Source organism: Trachypithecus francoisi, unplaced genomic scaffold (genome assembly GCF_009764315.1).
Source record: "Trachypithecus francoisi isolate TF-2019V2 unplaced genomic scaffold, Tfra_2.0 Lachesis_group14, whole genome shotgun sequence".
Classification (NCBI taxonomy): Eukaryota; Metazoa; Chordata; class Mammalia; order Primates; family Cercopithecidae; genus Trachypithecus; species Trachypithecus francoisi.
Genome location: NW_022681459.1, coordinates 25,364,152 through 25,378,404, shown reverse-complemented (window position 1 = coordinate 25,378,404; position 14,253 = coordinate 25,364,152). Strand labels below are relative to the sequence as shown.

The 14,253-nt window shown below is 40.9% G+C and overlaps 2 long non-coding RNA genes across 2 annotated transcripts; one reads left to right on the top strand and one right to left on the bottom strand.

The window, feature by feature from the left end:
• Nucleotides 1–4,374: 4,374 nt before the first annotated feature.
• Nucleotides 4,375–7,072, top strand: LOC117095773. Its single transcript, XR_004442169.1, has 3 exons — nucleotides 4,375–4,619; nucleotides 5,673–5,898; nucleotides 6,609–7,072. It is a non-coding gene; the product is annotated as an uncharacterized LOC117095773 (long non-coding RNA).
• A 364-nt stretch (nucleotides 7,073–7,436) lies between these two features.
• LOC117095772 lies at nucleotides 7,437–10,189 on the bottom strand. The gene is made up of 3 exons (XR_004442168.1): nucleotides 9,963–10,189; nucleotides 9,709–9,851; nucleotides 7,437–7,943 (listed from the first exon to the last, which is right to left on the bottom strand). It is a non-coding gene; the product is annotated as an uncharacterized LOC117095772 (long non-coding RNA).
• Between the last annotated feature and the right edge of the window lie 4,064 nt (nucleotides 10,190–14,253).

The window sequence follows — 14,253 nt, the reverse complement described above, 5'->3', positions numbered from 1 at the left end:
TAATATTACTACTATCCTTATAAAAGGAGGAAATTTGGACACAGAGCCAGACACATGGAGGGAAGATGACTTCAAGGCATAGGAAGAAGATGACCACCTTCAAGCCAAGGAATACCCAAGGCTACCAGAAGCCAGAAAAGAGGCCAGGAACAGATTCTTCTTCATCACCATCAGAAGGGACCAACCCTGCTAGCACCTTGATCTCAGACTTCAAGCCTCAGAACTGAGTGACAATGAATGTCCATTATTTGAGACAGTCAGTGCCCTTTGTCACAGCAACCCCAGGGAACTCATGTAGGAGGCAGCTGGCTTCCCCCACCATAGCTCTGTGGTCTGCTGGGTAGGACCTGCTGTGTTGCTCTCAGGGGCTGCTTAAGAACAGCTGGTCCTGGGCCACGCTGCTGGGGCTCCTGCCTGAATGAAGGACAGAACTCCAGGGTGAGTGGATGGATTTAATTTGTGCCATGTAAATCTCTGTGTAGGTGATCACAAGGGGACAGAAATATCTAAATATTTGTTTTTCTCTTTCTACAGTGTATTTATACAAAGTACACAATTACTATACCCTCTCCAAGAAAGCACTTAATAGATGACCACTCCAGAAAAAGCAAAGTTTGTCCTTGGCCCTGTCCAGACTCCTCTTTCTGTCTGTTAGCGATGGTCACTGAATTCCCCCTAGAAATTAGTGAGCAACTCCCCTGCTCAAGGAAGGATTCATAAGTGCATTCACTTCAGAGTGTAAATTGTTGGTTCTCAAATTCTAATGCTGACAGGAATTTCCTGGAATGTTTGCTAAAATGAAGACTCCCAGAGCCTCCACAGATCTACAGAATCAGAATCTTTCGTGATGGGACTCAGAAATCTCCAATCAATCATCCACCCTCCTCCTCCCTACCCCAGGATACTGATGCAGACAACCTGGCCACCCCTTTTGGAGAAACACTATTGCAGATGACTGATTAAAGTGTATGGCTTTACCTCTCTTACGTATGCATTTTGGGAAGCAATACAATTTCTGCAGGTTAAAGCCAAAGGAAAGATAATCTAGCTGTGAAATATTAGACTCTGTTGAGTTGGATGGTGGAGGCCGCTCCTCAATTAGCTCTTCAGCCTAGGCTGGGCTCTTTCCTCCAGTAAATGGCAAGTTGCTGGGTCAGGGATGCTTCTCCATCTTTCAACCCATGGGCCTTTCTCATGCCTAAGTATATGGTACGGTCCCCTACAGTGGTGACTGTCAGTCTGGATCAGGTGGCAAAATGGGGAGCCATGACACTCTGTGAAGTATGATATAAAATATTGATATATTTAACTCCACTTAGAAAGCCATGCTGGGGGAAAATATGACTTTATTATTATATGTATGCAATGTAAAATAACAACCAAGAGAATATATGGAAAACAAGCTGTCATGTCAAACATGAGTGACTATTTCTGAACAGATCTATGGCTCATCTTTTGCACATGGTGACTCATTTTCTCACAGGCCAGCAAGGAAAAACAGGTGCCCAAACTGTGCATGAAATTTAAGGAAGGAAATTTTAAAGTGAAAAATTGAGACCCATTGATTTTATTTTTCTGTACATTGATAAATTTATATCTAGTGAAAGGACATCTCATACCCATTACAGACTTGGAAAGGGGATTAGTTTTGCTTTAGTAAACCTACTTCTTCAAGACTTGAAATTTTGTCCAAGGAGTCCCTAAATGGATGTTGTTCTTCTGTGTGTGGGTGTGTGTGCATGTGGGGTTGTATATAAAAAATTGCCGTCAAGTTTTTTCCAGTGACATAGAGTATTTTAAGGTTGCTATTTCAAGTTGGGCAAAGAAATTCTTAGGCATGTGGTAAGCAGGCATGTTTAAACGATATAAAATTAAAATTTTAAAGAGGACATAGCATCTTTCATTTATATGTACAGCTTCATACATTTCATTAATATTATTTTGATATGCTTTCTATATTATAATTTTGTAGTTTTTATTTTGTGTATATATGTATATTACATTTATCTACAATGCAGTTTACATTTTATATTTATATGCTACATATTTGATAGTAAAACAAATGTGGATATGTTTTGGAGTGGATTGCAAGATTCAAATAAATGTTTCAGATAAAACTCTAGATTTTAAAGAAATATAATGTTTGCAATGCGTGTCCTAGGGAGATAGCCGATCACATACTACAATAAAAATATATGATTAAATTAAGTCAAAAAGCAACAGGACAAATATGAATAGGGCATAAATACAATTTTTTAGAAAACATATATATATCAGAAAATGATTACTTTGTGGTATAATTGTATAATTTTAATTTTCTTCTTCATGCCATATTTTTATTGTCCACATTTTCCACAAAGAACATGTATATTACTTATATAATCAGAGAAAATTATGATTCTCTGCCAAATTTTCCATGCAGTTTCGTATTACTGTGTTTAATTACATTTGTACATCCATTTTCTACATGATGTTAGAAGCTCCTGGTAAAACCATAAACAGAGCTTTTTGGGTTTCAACAACTCTTGCTAAGGGAAAGCCATATTTTTTTATCTTCAAGACTGTTATTATGTTCCTACTTAAAATCTGGCTCTTAAATTTTGTTCCCATTATTACCACCAAAAACTCTAGCTAAAAGAACATCGTATATGCATGACTCTTTCATTATATAGTAAGTGCTTGATGTTAATTCCAAGGAACTTTTCAAGACCGTCTTGGAAACATTTGCTTTAGTATTTTGAAATAACAAAATGATCCTTCTTAAGCCTTTTGCATGGTGAGACAGGACAGCAGAGTTCAAGGAGATGTGTTTCTTGGCAAGGTTTGAAATGCAAGCTCACCAAAAGTATAAAGAGTAGTTAGTAAATTAAAATCCCCCGAAATCCTGATGCCTGCTTGTCTTGCAGGTGCCAGGTCCCAATTCTCTGCACCCAGGGAACTTGCTAGAAGCTGTGGCAGTGGCCACATTTGACTGAACTGTTATAAGGAAGGTGCAAACAAGAATAGCCCCCTATTTTAGGAAAGATTGTTAAAAGAAACTGGAAAAACAAATTCTTTTTTACTTCCTCTTGGGACTTTCATTAAAAGTGTTTATTCTTGGATGAAGGGGATTACGGGAAAAGGTATTTCAGATGTTGGTTCACGGCTGGATCCTGAGATGCTAGCTCTCAACGCGTGATGAAATATTTGTATAATGTGCACTTTTGTAAGAGCTGTTTAATCTCCCCTAGTTAGAGATTTTGCTAACTAAAAACAGGTTTCCTTATTGGTATTCTTGAGTATTGTTTTGACAGTCTTTGCTTAACATTTTCTCCCTCTAAATTATTTTAGCATGATTGTTCTCAGCAGTGCTTTACAGGATGAGAGAGATGACATGAGTTTCTCTTGTTCAGATAGCATGAATTCAAGCACAAATGGGGGGTGAGTTTCCAGGAGGTGAAGAGCTGGAGACCAAGCATTGTCCTGCTTTGCAGGAGAGGACAGACCACCCCTTTATCTCTGGGCACTGATTCATACAGTACCCCTGCATGCACTCTCCATTGCAATGTGGCCTAGACAGTATGCTGGCACACTGGCCTGAAGTTTACAGCAACATCAGCACTGCCACTGTGATCTAGGACTGATCCTTTGACAAAATTAGAATCTCCCAGGAAGGTGATGAGAGGGAGCCAACTACCACTGAATAACATGAGAGGCTTCATGCAGGGTACATTATCTACATCATTTATTCAATCCTCTCAACTTGACTTTGAGGTTCACACTACAGGTTGTATTAGTCCATCTTATACTGATATAAAAATACTACCCAAGACTGGGTAAATTATAAAGGAAAGAAGTTTAATTGACTCACAGTTCCACATGGCTGGGGAGGCCTCAGGAAACTTATAATCATGGCAGAAAACAAAGGGGAAGCAAGGCACATCTCACAAGGCAGCAGGAGAGAGAGATAATGAGAGAGCAAGGAAGTGCCGCACTTTTAAAACCATCAGGTCTCATGAGAACACACTCACTATCACGAGAACAGCAAAGGGGAAATCTGCCTCCACGATCCAATTACGTCCCACCAGGTCCCTCCCTGGACATGTGGGGATTATAATTTGAGATGAGATTTGGGTGGGGACACAGAGCCAAACAATATCACAGGTGAATAAATCGAGGCTCAGAGAGGTTAAGGAAATTACCCAAGTTCATCAGGTTAGTAGGTGGCAGAAATGGAATTCAACCCAGAATGTCTTGCTGTAAAGCCTGAGCTATTTTCCATATAGTATGCCATCTTATTGTTCTTTTTTTTTTTTTTAACTTGCCTTTTAAATAGAAATAGAAGGAAACTGAAAAAAAAGTAAACAGATGAGAAATTAGCTCATCAGGCAAAATGGTTAGTTGGTTATGTTTCATGTAAAGATCTACTTCTGATGTGTTCTCTTTGTGCTTTTAGAGATAAGAGTCTTACAATGGTATGAACAAATTGATCATGCTTGTTTCCAGACTATGAGCCAGTCTAAGAACAAAAGCAGTATGATTGTCTCCTTTTCTGTCTGTAATAATGGCAGGATGATCTGCCCAATCCATACCTCATGGAGTATTGAAAAGCTGTGCTGAGACTTAGCATGAAACCAGAGGTCTGTCGATTACCAAGTTCCAGATTATTGCTATCATCACTATTTTTTCATAAAGTCTGGCCTTTGTAAAGGTGCAATGAGAAAGGTAGCCAGAATGTCTTCACAACTTGAAGGTGAAGGAAATCATTAAATTGGTTCCTTTAGGCAAGTGGTCCTAATTGATCAGGACTCAAAATATACAGTCGGGATTTTTTCAGTTGATCAAATATGCAAGTAATTAATTTTTATTTATCTTAAAGCCAAAATAACTGAATGAGGTTGAACAGAAAAATTCAGTGATTCTGAGCTACTTGATAAGCCACAGTCCTCCATGAGAATCAGAGAGTCTGTGAGCAGGTGCTTGACTTACCCTTTAGGATGGTACCTTAATCCCAGCAAATCTTTCCTCTGTGGGATCTTGGATAGAATCCACATGAGGGACACACATCATATATTTAACAGGTGTGGGTCCTGGGAGCCAAGGAAGGGTATGGAAGGATCCTGCCTGTCTCTGTGAGACACAGAATAAAGAAAAAGGAAGTTGAACAAGAGACAGAATTCTAAGATGTGGGTGGAGAGAAGGAGCCCTGTTCAAAGAGAAAATTTGGAATCCAGGAGAAATAAAACTAAAATAGGGGTTTTCAAATAATCCAGAGACATTCCATGGAAATTGATTGAGGCAGTGAAGACTGGTGTAGTGGGTTGGATAATGGCCCCTAAAAATCTCAGAATATAACCTTATTTGGAAATAGGTCTTTGCAGATGCAATTAGTTAAGGATGGAGATGAGAGGGTACTGGATTGCGATTGGCCCTAAATTCATGACTGGTGTCTGTAGAGTAGAGAACACAGAGAAGCACACAGAGAAGAAGGCCATGGGAAGATGTGGGCAGAGAATGGAGGGGTGCAGCCACAAGTCAAGGAATGACAGGACTGCTTACAGCAACCAGAAGCTGGAAGGAGCAAAGAAACACCTTTTCCTAGAGACTTCAGAGGGAGTATGGCCTGGCTAGCACCTTGATTTGGGACTTTAGGTCTAGAGGACTATAAAAGAATAAATTTCTGTTGTCTTAAGCTACCAGGTTTATGAACATTTAAAGAGAGAGCTTTTCATGGAAGCCAGCAGAGAACATAGGAGCCAGAAGCTCTTTAGACTCGGAGTCTGTTCAGACATCATACTGGCCAGAAAGAAGACTGCAAGAGGATCAGAAGGGTTGAAGGACTTGATTGGAGAAGGACATCCACCAGTAATATGTTCTCCATACTCCCTGAAATGTCCTAGAGGAGCCTCTCAGACATAGGTAGGCTCAAGGAAGATTTAGAACTTGAAGGTGTTTTATGATGGTTTTACCTGTTTTCACATTAAGTACCCCACCAGAAAATGAGAAGATACCTACCATGAGCCATACATAGCTTGCCCACGATGTCAGGAAGGGATCATGGTTGAAGACTTTTAGCAACTCTTTATTTTGAAATAAGTTGAAGTTATTAAACTCATTGACACTAAATTTTGGCATTTCCTGACCAGAATACAATGATAAAAATTGCAATTTAACAGTGACACAATCCTTACCTAATATATTGTACATATTTAAATTGTGTGAGTCTTCCAAATAATTTCATCTATAACTAGTTTTCTGCTGGAACAGGGTAGAATCCTGCATTTGGCTACATTTGGCTCTCCCATCCCCTGGGTCTCCTTAATTCCAAAATGATTCTTCAGCCTTTTCCACGTTTTATTGACATTTATCATTTTGAAGAATATGGGCCATTATCTTGTAGTATGTCCTTCAACTTGGGGTTCTCAGCTATTTCTTCATAGATTCAGGTTATGCACTATTGGCAGAAAATCATAGAAATAACGTTGTGTTCTTTTCAGTGCATCGTATCAGGAGGTACATGATGTCGGCTTGTCCTAATATTTTTATGTTAACTCTTACCATTTTATCATTTGATTAAAAGGGTGTTCACTGTATCTCCCTGTTAAATTACTATGTTTCTCTATGCTTAGAAATCTAGAAGGAATTTCCCACCATGTGCAGAAATATGAACTACACACAGCAGATTTGCAGCCTCTACAAGAAGATGGTAGAAGACATGAACAATGAATTGGAGAGAACCACTTCCTTTTACCAAAGGACATTTTCTTCTATGAGGAAGAGCTCAAGAAAGCTGGGCAGCAGTTCTGCTGACTGAGATAAAGCTCCATGAGCTAAGACAAGAAAATGATGGCAACAGGTAAATCATGGCTGACGTGGAGTTCAAGTTCCAGCCTTTCCCAAGCATCCCTTTTGCTCCTGCTGCTCCAGGAGCAGCCCACAGAGGCCTGGAAGTACTAGAGGTCCTCTGAGTCATCAGGTTCCCAGCAAGGAGGAGGCAGGTGCTGTGAGGCTCAGGGATCCAGGGGTGCCTGCAGGTTCCACTCAGAGTTTTGATTTGTTTGTTTTTGTCCTTAAAAGTAATTTTCATTTATCTTCTAGTTAAGCTACTGTTATTTAATTGATGTGCAATTTCTCTTTCTAAAGTTTTATAACATTATAATTTCTAAAATTGTATTTTTAAATATACATTTATTTAAAATAGCTCTTATGAATACATTATTTCCAAATCATTGGACCCTCTAAAATTACATGCATACATATTATATTTGATTTAAATAAAAGGTTCACTATTATTTAAACTATCATAAAACTGGACATGAATAGAAACATGGAAAACAATAAAGTTCATTCTCTAAGCTATTATTATAAATCTGTACAAGTAATGTAATATTTAGCTGGATAAATTTTGACTGGTTTTTAAAAAACAATGCCAAAAAATACCAGACAACAACACACCATTGAAACATCATACTATTTTTATTAGATTAGTTCTAAGTTCATAGACAAATTTAGGGGAATTGAAATTTTACAACAATTTGTTTCTTGTCTTGTTTTCTGAACCTTTGATGTTTTTTAAAAGATACTGTTTGTTCTTTAAATGTTTCTGAATTTTAGCAGCCAAAATAAAAGTTTTCCTTTGATGGCAAACCCACACACATATATTCTCACACAGACACACACATGGGGCTAGCTTGAAGGTGACACGTAGCAGCACGGGAGCATGGCTCTGCATGGAAAGGGATCCCATAACCAGACTCAGCAGAGAAGACCCTGACAGGAAGCAGAGGGTGTGCTGACTATGAAGAGCTGAGGCGGAGGCTGGTGCAGGGGTATGGTGTTTCTGTCTGGAGCCCAGGAAGCAGGAAGGAGCAGCTCCACATCAGTGCACACCAGTGTGCATCTGCGGGAGGACCCCTGCACAATCTGCATGATCAACCCCAACCTGGGTCCACGTGAGCTGTCTGCTAAAAAGGTATGAATTGCATACACAGTACTTGTATTAGCAAAATCAAAAATATTTAAAGTATATATAAGAAAAGACAACATGGAAGAAGAGAGCAGAGTACAGGAGAGAGGGAAAGGAGGGGGAGAGGAGGGGAGGAGAGAAGAGAGAAGGGGATAGAGGAGTGGAGGAGGAGAGATGGGGGAGGGCAGAGGGGAGGGGAAAGGAGAGGGGAGGACAGGAGGGTAGGAGGGGAGAGGAGAGAGGAGGGGAGGAGGGAAAAGGAGAGAAGGGAGAGGGGAGGAGAGAGGGGAGGGGAGGAAGGGAGAGGAGGGGAGGGGAGGAAGGGAGAGAAGGGGGAGAGAGGGGAAGGAGGGAAAGGAGGGAGGGGGAAAGGGGAGGGGGGAGAGGAGGGGAGAAGGGGAGAGGAAGATAGGAGTGGGGGGGGAGAGGAGGGGAGGAGGGGAGAAAAGAAGAGGAGGGGAGAGAAGAGGAGGAGGGAACGGGAGGAGGGAAGGGAGAGAGGACGGGAGAAGAGACAGGAAGGGAGGGGTGGAGGGGGAAAGGAGGGGAAAGAAGAGGAGAAGGGGAGAGGAGGGTAAGAGAAGAGGAGAGAAAGGGAAGAGGGGAGGAGGGGAGAAGAGAGGGGAAAGGAGGAGGGAGGGGAGGAGGTGAGAGAGGAAGAGGAGTGGAGGAAGGAGAGGCAGGGAGGAGGGGAGTGGAGAGAGGACAGAGGATGGGGGAGGAGGGAGGAAGGAAGGGCAGGAGGGAAGGGGAGAGGAGAAGGGAGGGGAGGAGGGGAGAGGAGAGGTGAGGGGAGGAGGGGAGAGGAGAGAGGAAGGGAGGTGAGAAGGGAAGGGAGGAGATGAGAAGGGAGAGAAGGGAAGAAGAGAGGAGAGAGGAGGAAAGAGGAGAGAAGTGGAGAGGAGAAGCCAGGAGAGGGGAGTAGAGGGGAGAGGAAGGGAGAGGAGAAGAGAGAAGAGAGGAGAAGGGAGAGGGGAGAAGCTGAGGGGAACAGGGAGCAGCTCCTCTCTGCTTCTTCAAATTCTGCCTTCTAAGGAGGGAGGGAGTATCTGTCCTTTGAGATTTTTGTGAAACCCTCTCTGTGTGCTTTTGCATCTTCCTATTTCACTCAGTGAAACACCCTGGATCTTCTTGGGGTCCCTGGTTGTAACTCTGTTTCACTCATTTTCATGCCAGGTTGGTATTCTAGGCATTATTGTTGTTTCTTCAGCCCATTTGGATCCTTTTAAAAGACTAACCAGTTGCCCTTGCAGAGTTGGGGTCCTGCTGCCCTGCAGGGGATATGACTTCTCCTGGGAGAGCCACTTCCATCGCCCCTCTATGTCCTGCGAGGGTCTGGAGCCCTGACACCCTTACAACCCCAGACTGGCCCCAGCTGACAGTTCTCTTGCTTCTCTCTCAGATTGAGTTTCTGAGATTAATTGCTCCTGGCAGAGTCCAGGGCTGCATGAGGAGGCTCTGAGCCTGACTCTGCTGGGGAAGAGGTTGAGTGGAACCCAAGTTGAGAAGGACCTGCCCCTCTGCAGATGCAGACTTCTGAAGATGACTCAGTGGATTGGAGACTGTCCCCAGGGCCACCTTGGGAGGCATGTACTGAAGACAGCAGGGCCACACAAGGGAAAGAGCCAGGGTCAACCTGACACCCCCAAAGCAGAGTCATGCTCACCCAGGATGCTTGGATAGAACAGGAATAGACCTGCTTTACAGAATATCCATGAAATTGTAGACCCCATCAGTTCCACTTTTTTCTTCTGGGTTCTTACACTGAAAATCCAGGTTTCTCAGCTTGTACCTTTAGGGAGACCTTTCAGTCCTCTCCCCATCTGCTGACATTGACTAAACACAAAGGAGAGAGGGGGCCTCAGAGGAGGGTCCCTGGGACCTTGGTGGGCAGGACCCAGCTTCCCTGTGCAGAAGGAAACTTGAAATCAGGAGACTGAGCCTCATCCAGGGACAGGCCCCACTACTGTGCCCTGACAGGCCCTTATGGACAGAAAGGTAAAGGGCATGGGCCCACTTGGACCCTGCAGTTTGCTGTGGGTCCAGCTGGGCCTGGTATGGCCGAGCTCCAGGGTGCCATCAGCCATTTCTGGGTCCCTCATGACCTAGGTGGAGACTATCACCTCTAACTGCACAGTTAGCAGAGCAAAGTCAGGGACACTGTTTCTAGAACCTGGCTGGCTCCCCTCCCCCAGCACAACTGACTGTCTCTCCTGGTTGCCAGGCACTTGTGAGCATTAGAGACAGAACACTCCTCAGGGTTCCAAGTGGTCAGTTGTGGCCCACAGGCCACTGGCAAGCAGAGGCAGAGCCACAGAAGGGCTGCTACTCCCCAGAATGTCTCTCCAGTCACTCTGGAGCTGCTAGGGCTACAGTGCTGGTGAGGGCTGAGACCATGAGATAAAATTGAAACAAACAAAAAATATAAAAGATAAATGAAACAAAAAACTTTTTTTATAAGATAAATAAAATTGATAGACCATTAGCAAGATCAACCAAGAAGAGAGAAAATCCAGTGAAATGGGAGATATTACAACTGACACCACAGAAATACAAAAGATCATTCAAGGCTACTATGAACACCTTTATGCACACAGACTAGAAAACTTAGAGGAGATGGATAAATTCCTGGAAAGATACAACTTTCCTAGCTTAAATCAGGAATAATTAGATAACTTAAAGAGAACAATAACAAGCAGTGAAATTGAAATGGTAATTTAAAAATTACCAAAAAAAAAAATAATAATAATAATAATCCAGGACCAGATGGATTCACAGCAGAATTCTACCAGACATTCAAAGAATTGGTACCAATCTTATTGATACTATTCCACAAGATAGAGAAAGAGGGAACCCTCCCTAAATTATTCTATGAAGTCAGTATCACGCTATTACCAAAACCAGGAAAGGACATAACCAAAAAAGAAAACTACAGACCAATATTCCTGATGAACATAGACGCTAATATCCTTAGCAAAATACTAGTGAACCAAATCTAACAACATATCAAAAAAGAAAAAAATCCACTATGATCAAGTGCGTTTTATACCAGGCATGTAGGGATGGTTTAACATACGCAAGTCAATAAATGTGAACATCACATAAACAGAATCAAAAACAAAAATCACATGATTATCTTAATAGATGCGGAAAAAACATTAGACAAAATCCAACATCTTTTTATGATTAACACTCTCAGAAAAATTGGCATACAAGGCACATACCTCAATGTAATAAAAGCCATCTATGACAAACCCACAACTAACATAATACTGAGTGGGAAAAAGTTGAAAGTATTCCCTCTGAGAACTGGAACAAGACAAGGATGCTCACTCTCACTCCTCTTCAACATAGTACTGGAAGTCCTAGACAGAGCAATTAGACAAGAGAAAGAAATAAAGGGCATCCAAATGGGTAAAGAGGAAGTCACACTGTTGCCGTTTGCTTATGGTATGATTGTTTACCTAGAAAACTCTAAAGACTCCTCCAGAAAGCTCCTAGAACTGATAAAAGAATTCAGCAAAGTTTCCAGATACAAAATTAGTGTACAGAAATCAGTAGCTCTTCTATACACCAACAGTAACCAAGGTGAGAATCAAATCAAGAACTCAACCCCTTTTACAATAGCTACAAAAAAAAAAAAAACTTAGGAATATACCTAACCAAGGAGGTGAAAGACCGCTACAAGGAAAAGTATAAAATACTGCTGGAAAAAATCATATATGACACAAACAAATGGAAACACATCTCATGCTCATGAATGAGTAGAATATTGGAAAAAAGACCATACTGTCAAAAGCAATCTACAAATTTAACACAATTCCCATCAAAATACCACCATCATTCTTCACCGAATTAGAAAAAACAACCCTAAAATTCATGTGAAACCAAAAAAGAGCCCGCATAGCCAAAGCAAGAATAAGTAAAAAGAACAAATCTGGAGGCATTACATTACCTGATTTCGAAATATAGTATAAGGTCATAGCCACCAAAAAAGCATGATACTGGTATAAAAATAGGCACATAGACCAATGGAACAGAATAGAGAAACCAGAAATAAACCCAAATACTTACAGCCAACTAATCTTCAACAAAGGAAACAAAAACATAAAGCGGGGAAAGGACACCCTATTCAACAAATGGTGCTGGGATAATTGGCTAGCTGCATGTAGAATAATGAAACTGGATCCTCATCTCTCACCTTATACAAAAATCAGCTCAAGATGGATCAAGGACTTAAATCTAAGACCTGAAACCATAAAAATTATAGAAGATAATATTGGAAAACCCTGTCTAGACATTGGCTTAGGCAAGGATTTCATGATCAAGAACCCAAAAGCAAATGCAATAAAAACAAAGATAAACAGTTGGGACTTAATTAAACTAAAGAGCTTTTGTACACAAAAGGACAGACAGTAAACAGACAACCCACAGAGTGGGAGAAAATCTTCACCATCTATACATATGACAAAGGACTAATATCTAAAATGCACCATGAACTCAAACAAATTATCAAGAAAAAAACACAATCTCATCCAAAAGTGGGCTAAGGACATGAATAGACAATTCTCAAACATTTTTCCAACAAACATATGGAAAAATTCTCAATATTAAAATGATCAGGGAAATGAAAATCAAAACCACAATGTTATACCACTTTACTCCTGCAAGAATGACCATAATCAAAACATCAAAAAATAATAGATGTTGGTGTGGATGTGGTGAATAGGGAACACTTCTACACTGCTGGTGGGAATGTAAACTAGTACAACCACTGTGGAAAAGTGTGGAGATTTCTTAAATAACTAAAAGTAGAACTATCATTTGATCCAGCAATCCCACTACTGGGTATCTACCTGCAGGAAAATAAGTTATTATATGAAAAAGATACTTGCACACACGTTTATAGCAGCACAACTCGCAATTGCAAAAATGTGGAACCAACCCAAATGCTCATAAATCAATGAGTGGATAAATAAACTGTGATATATGTATATGTGTGTCTATATGTGTATGTGTGTGTGTGTGTGTGTGTGTGTGTGTATGAAGTAATACTACTCATCCATAGAAAGGAATTAATTAATGGTATTCACAATAACCTGGATGAGACTGGAGACTATTATTCTAAGTGAAGTAACTCAGGAATGGAAAACTAAACATCGTAAGTTTTCACTCATAAGTGGGAGCTAAGCTGTGAGGATGCGAAGGCACAAGAATGACACAATGAACTTTGGGGAGTTGTGGGGAAAAGGGTGGGAAGGGGTGAGGGATAAAAGACCACAAATTTGAATTTAAAAATTCAATTTAAATTAAAAATTAAAAAAATAAAAATAAACCTTTGTTATTGTGTTTAAGATAGTGTTTGTTGTTTAAATTTAGGTAAACTTTATTCAAATAAGTTTTTTCCCTGATGGCAAACACATACAGAAATCACAATGCAGATACAAGCAACTTTCAGTTGTTATTTCAGCACCTGAGGAAAATGTAAAATTAAGAGGCACAGATTGTTTTAACATTGTTTAAATAAATAAAAGGGAAAAAAGAAAAATATGTACACACACATTTTGTACTTACACAAAAGATTCCTAAATTATATACACACAAAAGGAGAGTTGCTTATGTGTGGGATAACTAAGAAACAGTTCATCCCAAATTGTGCAGAGGAAGAGGCTTTAATGATAGAAGTTTCCTGAGCTGTGGGCAGGGATAAGGGTCCAGACAAGGGAAGGGGAGGCTCCCAGAGATGACAGCAATAGGGGGAGGCTGTTGCCCACCCAGGTTTCAAGGAAGGAGAGATAAAATGGTATCATTTGGGCCCAGTGAGGCTCTGTTAAGGGAAAAGGGAAAACTGTCCCCACTTTCTGCTCTCATCCTCCCATTGGCTGCTGGTGTGTGGGCAGTCTTCTGCAAGGGGGCCTGGGCAGTGCAGGCCAGAGTCAGTCTCCTGGACACAGAGCAGGCGAAGAACGAATCTAGAGAATGACCAGCACTTGGGTTTATTTGACTGAAAGTGTGTGTTTCATTGCATTCATTCACATTCATTTGTATACCTCATAGTGTTGTGAAGATTCACTGAGTAAAACATGTAAAAGTAGAGAATAGTGTCTGGCATTTAAGAAGTGCTTAAAAATGCCATCTCTTACAGCTGTTTGTGTGTGTGCATAATAAAATATCCTGATAATTTGAACATCCTGAAATGAACAATTCAAAGCCCTAATGGGCATCTGCTTATCCAATAGAGTCCAAAGCCTCACACCAAAGAGGGAAATAAGGAACCACTCAGGGAACAGAAGGAATGTGCACTGACA